General features: G+C 42.4%; 1 protein-coding gene across 1 annotated transcript in view; it reads left to right on the forward strand.

The window, feature by feature from the left end:
• The first annotated feature begins 693 nt into the window (after positions 1–693).
• The window catches only part of LOC106651179, a 49,388-nt gene continuing 41,104 nt past the window's right edge, over positions 694–8,977 (forward strand). The window contains exon 1 of the mRNA XM_023459051.1: positions 694–1,227. The gene's annotated coding sequence lies outside the window, so the exon portion shown is untranslated. The remainder of the gene's footprint in view (positions 1,228–8,977) is intronic.

The following is an 8,977-nucleotide window of genomic DNA, read 5'->3' on the forward strand; positions in this document are numbered from 1 at the left end:
CTATAGATATATGCCGTGTCTGATACAGCCATGTACAGATATGTGTCAGTGTGCGCGACCAAGTGTACAGCTATATAGCACGCGAAAGCTCTCTCTCTCTCTCTCTCTCTCTCTTGCATCCGCGCCTTTTCAAACTGGATATTCGAATGCGAGAGATCGCGCGACGACGTGCGCGCGCGCTAGTGTAAAACTACCCTCTCTCTCTCTCTCTCTCCTTCTCCCCTCCCACCCTCCCTCTCGCGCAGCACTGCGTGCAGATATGCTGGCTGCTGCTACTGCTGGCTGCTGCACACTCCGCGCCTCAGCTTCCCAAGTTCGAACGGACTAACGGAGGGAGTATCTGTGTATGTGCAAAATCTTAGTGGTAGTATTGCTGGTGGCGGTGGTGGGTTGCACTGCATATAAGCGCGCGCTCGGCCCGCGTTTTCACATGCCATATATATGCATGTGTATGCGCGCGAGTTAGAGTGAGAGAGCTTGCGCTAAAGGGAGCGGCTGCGTTAGGACCGAAAATGGCTGCTGTGCAGCAGCAGCAGAGAGAGAGAGGAGCAGTGCACAGAGCAGCAGCACTCAGCAGCAGTAGTAGTAGCAGACGGCTCTTTAGTATAGCGTCGAGTCCGAGCGCACACCGACCGCCTCTACTTGTTTTTTAACCCCTCTCCGTCAGTCAGTAGTCGACGTCGACGACGATGTACATGAGCACGAGATTATTGTAGCACTGCAGCTGCTCGAGCTCTCTACTTAATACTCGACTCGACCGAACGACGGTTGACATTAATTTTGTTGTTGTTGTCATCGACGATTCGATGATTTTCAAAAGTGTAAGTGCAAGTGCGTGAGTAGTGTACAAGTGTGTCAGTGTAACACTCCGTATAACGTGTTCTTTATCGAATAAAATTTGAAAAAATAGTGCGTGCGTAATTATTATCAAATCGTAATTAATATGTGTGCTCGATAATTATAATCCAGTGCCTGCAACTGCACTGACATGAGGTTGATCAGCGATCGTCATCGTCGTCGTGCCCGTTGCTCGTCATCGTCATCGTCATCATCGTCGTGTCTCGTCGCAGCTGATTACGTGAGATCGCCGTCGTCGAGTGTCAAGAGGCCCTCGATAAAGCTCCAACGGTTCGGAGCAGCAGCTCGTGCTGGTCGCGCCTTTTATACCAACACTGCGATTGGCCGATTTTACATTAATGACGATATCGTAGCATTGACATTGCACAGGTAAGCAGAGTTGCGTTATACAATAACGAGATTCGACGAGACGATAATCGAACGCGCTCGAGCGCTTTTCAAAAGAGACGTTTTCAAATGTTCGAATTTGTGAATCGTTGCAGTTCCGCGGAAAAATACCGCGATCAATCGTTACCCAATCGTCCACGATCAGCGCGGAAATTGGCCGTTATATTACGTGTACCATATAGAGATAGTAGCTGCTGCGATGCACTATATATAGAGAGCCGCGCACACGGCTAGCCAGCCTCATGCACACCCTCCCAACCGTCGATAGTCGTACATACATATACGCGCTCGCGACGACGTCGTTTCTGTTTGTTTTATATTTAGCGCGCGTTACACCCCTATATACATAGGTATGTGTATTAACGGAGCACTCATGTGTGTGTGTGTGTACGTGTGTGTATGCGTCGGTCGCTCGCTCTCGAACTCGAGATGAGTCTCGTGGGAGCGGTTAGTCATCTCGGCGAATCGTGGCGCCCATGCATAGGTATATAATAAGAGGGCTGCTGTGCGCACTATATATACCGACTGTGTGCCCTCGTCGCGTATAGCACACACGGATTATATATCTAAGTGCCCAGCGCGCGCGTTGCAGCAGCGAATGTCAGGTTCATTACGTTATCCCTCCCTCCCATGTATCAAAAGAGATATAAAAGTAGCCCATTTCCTGCTTCTTTTCTTATTCTTCTTCTTCCTCCTCTTCCTCCTCCTCTTCTTCTTCTTCTTTTATATATTTTTTTATTTTTATATTACGTACACACACACACGGACAATTTCAACAAAAAAAAGAGAGGGTAAAAAAAAGCAGCTACTCTCCGACCGACAATTGCGGGTGCACATAGTGCATTGAGCGAGAGAGTAGGGGCTATTGTCGCACGCGCTCGCACGAGAAAGCACATATAGAGATGGAGTAAAAAAAAATACCGTGACACATGAAAGTTATGACGACGACGACGGCGGCAATGCCCAAGATGTCTTTCTTTACTCATACATATATACATTTTTTCATCTCTCTCTCGCTCGCTCCTTGTCGATATCCAAGCTTATTTTTTTTCCTTTTTTTTCTCTTACTTTTCCATCCATTCCCTTATATATATATTCCCCTCCTCCCGCGCCCCCCTTTCTCTTTTCCTTTTCTTAATACTCTTTATCCGTACGCGGCCAAACGCGAAAAAAAGCAGTATGATCAGCGAAGCTCGAAGCTCCGCTGCAGCTCGAAAAAGAGAGAAGATCGATCTCCTTCCTTCTCTCGTCGTCGTCGTTATATGCTGCTGCTGCCTCTGCCAGAGCCTGCCTTAGCCTGCCACGTTCCTTTTTCCGTTCGACCTTATATACCAGCACTGCTGCTTCTACTGCTGCTATACTGCCACTGGTCTTTCTCTCACGGCTCGATGAAGAGAGAGAGCAAAAATCTCACTCTCGAAACGTCCTCTCGTATCTCGTGCCTGTATGTAGCATACCTTCTCTTCTTCCTCCTCGTGCCCCTCCGAACATAGACACACAATCTTTGATCAAAGAGAGAGAGAGAGTAGTTGAGACTCTCGCTTTCCACTTGATTTTTCGTCCATAAAATCTTGAGCATGTTTACCTCGCTTCTCCCCCCATCTGCTACTGCTGCTACTTCTTCCCTCCAATCATCTCGGGTCTTGAGTAAAGAAAAAATAAAGGAGAAAAAAACAAGCGACAGATTTTTTTGTTACTTCTACTTCTTTTCGTGTATACATGCGCCACGGCGTAAAAAAAAACGACTGTCCATGCAAAAACAACCCCGTGCACTGTTACTACTACTACAACTGCTGCTGCTGTGACTATCTCGCTTGCTCCTCGACGTTTTTTTCTCTCTCTCTCTCTTACTCCCCCCTGAAAAAGAGGTCAAGTGGCGAGCAGCGCAGCGGTGTAGCACACGCGAGAAGAGAGAGAGCGAGAAGCCCCGCGACGAGAGTGAACGTCAGATAAAGAGAGCGAGAGACACCGACTGATACTCCTCTTCATTCGTTTTGTTGTGCTACTACGTGTGTGCGGGTTTATGCATGCATGTGTGTGTTTTTTATCTCTTTCCCGCGAGTAATTTGAAGTGGCCGTCGGCTGTAGAAGCCTTCCTTATTTGCATTAACGCCGCACCGCACACACCGCGTGCTGCTGCTCCTCGTGTGCATTCCCCTCCTCCCTGCTCCGCTTCCTCTTTTTTCTCATCACATTTTCAACGGTGCGAGGGAAAATCCTCCTCTCACTCGGTGTAATGGCTGTTTTTATAGAAAATGCTCGCGCGCTCGGCAGAGAGAAAGGAGATAAACTAAGAAGAGAGAGATAGAGAGAGGGTGAATTGTTGTTGATACAAGGGCCGTTGCCGTTGCCGCGTAACTCAGAGTGTGAGAGAGAGTGTATTTTTACAAGGGATAGTGTAAAATGAACGCAAGTTTATTTTAGCTCGATCGATCATTTCTTACCCCCTATACGTATATCGATATAACGCCATTATCTCGCCTCGCACTCTTTGAGAGAAAAGTTTTTTCCTCCTTCGCGCTACTGCCGCTATCTATCTATCTCTCAAAATATAACGAAAAAAAAGGAAAGAAAGAAAGAAAGAATAAGGAAAAAAAGAAGAAGAAGGAGGGAAGAACAAGGAAAATCACGCCTGATAAGCATTTTCTTGCAGCGCAGCAGGGGGATAAGGAACTTTTCGAATCGAGCCGCGCGTGCCGCGTAATAAAATGATACTCTTCTCTTTTATACTAACTATCGGCCGTTGAGCTAGCCAGCCAAGTCAGCCTCTCGTGTACTTTATAATTTGCCTCTTCGAGAATTGCGACTCTTGTTCTTTTCTCCTAGTGCTATACTTATTGGGAACTTTTGCGTAAATCAACGAGAGCCTTATAGGTCTCACCCCCTTCCCCCTTCTTTCTTCGAGCTTTCATTCGCTCTCACGGCAGCAGCCTCTCTCTCTACAGCTCTCACGCGATGTTGCTACTGCTGCCTGGCGCGCAAAGTTCAATTGCAGCTATATATATGTAAAGGCTTTGCAGCCCTACTATACTATACTATGCTACTGGGCGAGCAGCTCTTGAACGATCGCGAGGTGAGTTTATATAAAAGAGAATAAAAGAAAAAAAGGAATTTCATTTCCAATAAATTCCAGAGCTCGCGCGTGGTGGGGTAATATTATATATGTGTCGGTATACACACCTTTTGTGTGTGCGCGTATGTGTACGTGATATATATTGTTTGCGCCCTTTATTAAGCGCCCCGCCGACGTTATAATTGCGAGCAATTAATTACACACAATCGCAGCTCGAGTGCAGTTTTATATTCATATTATAATCTTCGAGTAGTTTTTTTTTTCTCTCTTTTCTTCTCTTTCACTCTGTCCTTGACTCATTTTTTTTTCATTTCGTTCGTATCGAAAAATTAACAAACAAAAATCCAAAGGAAAAATTGATATTATTGCTCTCTCTCTCTCCCTCAACGCGTATGCACTTTGTGTATACGCACGAGCGAAAAAGTCATTAAATTAAATTTCGGCCACCCCCCGTCGTACGTGCAGCGTATATAATAATCAAATTATATATGCGAACGTTCAAGTACATCACACATGTGCCTATATATGTAATATGTGTGTGTGCAAGAGACGCACTCGTAATTAAGCGTAAAATATTTTCTCGATTTAATTAATAATGCTCCGTTAAGTACGCGAAATGCCGCTGCTGCCGCCGTTGCACACGTTACACACGCGCGAAGTAAGAAGGGACTTGGCTCTGCGGTTCTATATATCGTGTACAACCACTTCGTGAATTAAACGCAAAAGTTAAATGTACGTACGTTTGTGTGTGTGCGCGTGGGTGGGTGGGTGTGTGACGGAGGGATATATATGCTTGAGTCGAGAGCGCGCAGTACAGCATTAGTATCGCGTTATGCTCTCCACCGCTAAACTTCAAGAAATTCAAACTTATTTACTCTCTCTCTCTCTCTCACTCCTACCCGCAATGTACATGGATGTAGTATTACTGTATATTTTTACGCTGCTCTGAGCAACTCCCGATGAAATTCACACTCAACTCTCGGGGAGCTTATGCAACAGGATTCGCGCGCGCACGATTTAAACCTATTTGTTATGATTTGCCCGGATATAATACGCATTGTGTAAAGTGTGTCGTTGCGCTGCTCTGAGACCACTACTGGACGCGACGAGAGGGAGAAAAAGAGCTCGATTTTGCGCGCTGCGATCGGGTTTACGGCGGCAAAGATCCGGATTATTAGCTTTGAATATTTAAATGTAAATATATACGATTTGCACTCGCAGCTCTCTGCACTTTGGTCCGTATTATTGCTGCGAGCGCGTATAAACGTTGAAATATCCGCTGGATGATTCGTTGAGCTGTGTAATGTACGGCTGCATACTTAACGATATTTCTCGGGGCTTCTTGAGTTTCGTTTTGTTTTTTTTTCTCTAGTCGTCGTCGTCGTTGTTACATCAAAATGCAAAATATCTCCTGAAGGTAGGAGAGGAGCTAGTTTTCATAGGGCCTCGACGGCAAGCCAAGTTTAAATAAAAAAAGAGATACAGAAGGGAGAGAAAAAACTTATGAATCGTAATGATCACAGAGAGAGAGAGAGAGAGAGAAAGAGAAAGGAGCCCAACCACCGCGCGCGCAGTTTCGTATAACAATAGACGCTTTTTTTTTATATTTTTTTTTGTTAACACTCGCTCTCGCGCTGACGGATAAGGAATATATACAGTTCATTTTCTTCTTTTTTTACACCGGAAAATTCGCTTAAGCGACTCTTGAATACGCGTCTCGCGAGGATACAGTAAAAAAAAGAAAAAAAAGAAGGAAGAGACGGTACTCCCTTTTCACAAGCTGCTCATGCAAAAAAAAGGGCAATATAACCTCGAGGTATAACATAAACGAACTTATTTTCCCTTTCAGCGAGCGCGCATAATAAATCTATAAACGCCCGGTCGAAATAAGTTTTTCCTTCCCTGAGAGAGAGAAAGAGAGAGAGAGTTCGTAATTAAGCGATGATATACCGGGTATATGAGCGAGAGCAGCTGCAGAGGTAGTTGTGTGTAGTATAGTGGCGGCGGCGGCGGCGGAGCTCCGCAGCGAGCGAGTCTTGTCGAGTGTCTGGAGTGAGAAATGATTTTGCAGTTATTTCGTATACAAGACAGATATAAGCAAGCTCTGTGTGTATATATCGTATATATTGCGCGCACTCGAGTGCAGTTTATACGTTGTTGCGCGTTATATACACACACAAAAACAGATATATAGAGAGAAAACGCCAAAGTGCTTTCTACCGAAAATATTGAGCGAAATCCGTATTTTCTTCGTTAAAAAGTTTCCAAAGATATTTTTGCGTTTCTCGCATTTTGTGCGTACATGTGTTTGAGCGCGCAGAGAAAATTACTGCGATCGATTCGTGAGCTTTTGTTCCCCCGACTCTTTGTGTACATCTGTAAAAACAAGCGCTTACGTACGCTCACAAAAGTGACGTATTTATCCTGGAAAATCGAGTACATCGCGAATGTCAGATAAGCGTATACTACGTACGCGCGATACATATATTACTATTTTCATAGAAAGAGGCAGCGTTGTTGGGAAAGAAACGCACCTCAACTCAGCCAGAATCAGATGACTTTTCCAGATACTATATAGTGAGTATATATTCGCTTTAGAGTTCAAGAAAGGCGGGACCTTTTGGACCTGGAGAGAAACTTCATTTAAGCTTTAAAAATTAGACAATTCAAGAAATGTCACTGGATTGTTTTAATCATATCTTGCAACTTATACAGCAGGCTGATTTAACTTGCTCACAAGTTTCCATGCGCCACGTAGCGCTCACAATATGAACTATAAAACGTCTCATTTAGCTTACATCGATATGTACGTGCGAACAACGAAATACTTTATGAGGATTTAATGATGAAATACTAATTAAGCTGAAAAGTACCATTATTTTGAAACGATTACTACTATTGCATTTGAAATAAATTCATTTAAAGAGCAAGGCAATTTCTTTGACTATACTATATTTAAAAGTGAAGAAAGGCTGCTAAGATCGCACGTAAATTATTTGAAAGCGAAAATTGAATACATTATATTTACATGCAGAATGTTCTCTTATCTAAGGCTATGGCATTTGTTAAGATTTGTGAAAAGAATTGTCTTAGATCGAATGTTTTTCCTGAAATAACATGTCAAAAGATCAAATTTGAAACAAATATAAATTCAAAAATAAAAATTTGCACGAAAACAAAGTCAAATTTACGTCCTTTATTTTAAAGTGATTTCTGATTAGTCGACCAATTTTTTGACTTGACTTTGAATTCAATATAGTGACATTTTTTCCATCCAAAATATCTATCTGAAATCGTTTTAATTGTGGTGTGCTCGGTCGTCAGTGTCAACAGAGAAGTGTATTGAGAGGAAGCGCTATACGGATTACCAGAGTAGAGTCGATTAGCTTAGAATAATAGATCAACGCAAAATTATAAAGCACGCACTAGCATGCTAAATTTATGCAAGATACATGGCATGGCTTTTTCTAATGAAACTTTTATAATTTTTTAAAAATTGTATGTTATTTTCATCTTTATTTATGCGGCAGTGAGATAACAACACAAGACCGTAAATCAAGTTTTTTAATAAAATAATAATTTAATATATGCTTAATATCATCGATGAGGTCATGGCGAGCGATGTGCCATAGCAATATGGGCTCTCAGACTTCTTTTTTGTCCGAATTTCTTCCCACACGAATTGCATATAACCGCCGTATCAATGTGGGTTTTGACATCACTCTGTTTTATAAATCCATTGATTCTCTTATTAAATTTATTGATGTGAGCATTGAGATGTTTCTTCTTTGAGTTTATTTGACTTTTATGCACAGAATTGATGTGGGTATGGAGATTATTCTTTCGTGTGAATATTTTTCCGCAACTATCACACATATATGTGACGCCATCATGAATCGAACTGGTGTGGATAGTGAGATGACAGACCGGGAGCCGGTGACCTAAATTTCTGCTATATCTTATTCAGTTTGAGAAGGTATACAATCGGTAATATACATTCTTATGAGCCCAAAAAGTCATTTCTTACACCCCGCTCATAGGGCATTATTTAAATAATTATTAATAAACATGTCATTTTTCATAGGGTCTATGTCAAATCTTATTCAGCATAAAACCTTATCAGGACTTTAGTTTGAAGTGCACAAGTCATGAAAAACCATTTCTTACACCTACCAAGTGGGGCAATGCTTTTCTTACGGAGACCGGAAAGTGTCAAATTTTTCGAGGGTACTGTTCGATCTTATTCACCGTCTAAGTTTTAGCAAATCAAACTTCTGATTGTTAAAAACAAGAAAATCAATTTCTTACGCCCCAGACCCGGGGCTAAGAGCTTCTTACAGTTCGTTGAACATGAGCACTCATCAGCTCTACGGTCTTGGAATAATGCATCTCACGTGATCACTTTTTTTTTAATATATTTTTGAGTAGAATAGAACATACTTATATATTTATTTATTACAATTTATATATATATTAGACTGGAAGCAAAAAAAAAAATAGTCTGTGCAAAATTTTAGCTCATATAAATTGAGATAACCCGTGCCGCCAGTCGCTTGAAGGTTTTTAAATTCGATTTAAATTAATTTTTACCGCTTCTTTACAGCGATATTCAAATGGCTCTGTAGCCGTCAATTTTCAAGCAAATAAAACTTCGAACCC

Source organism: Trichogramma pretiosum, unplaced genomic scaffold (assembly GCF_000599845.2).
Source record: "Trichogramma pretiosum strain Unisexual culture from Peru unplaced genomic scaffold, Tpre_2.0 scaffold53, whole genome shotgun sequence".
In the NCBI taxonomy this organism is placed as follows: Eukaryota; Metazoa; Arthropoda; class Insecta; order Hymenoptera; family Trichogrammatidae; genus Trichogramma; species Trichogramma pretiosum.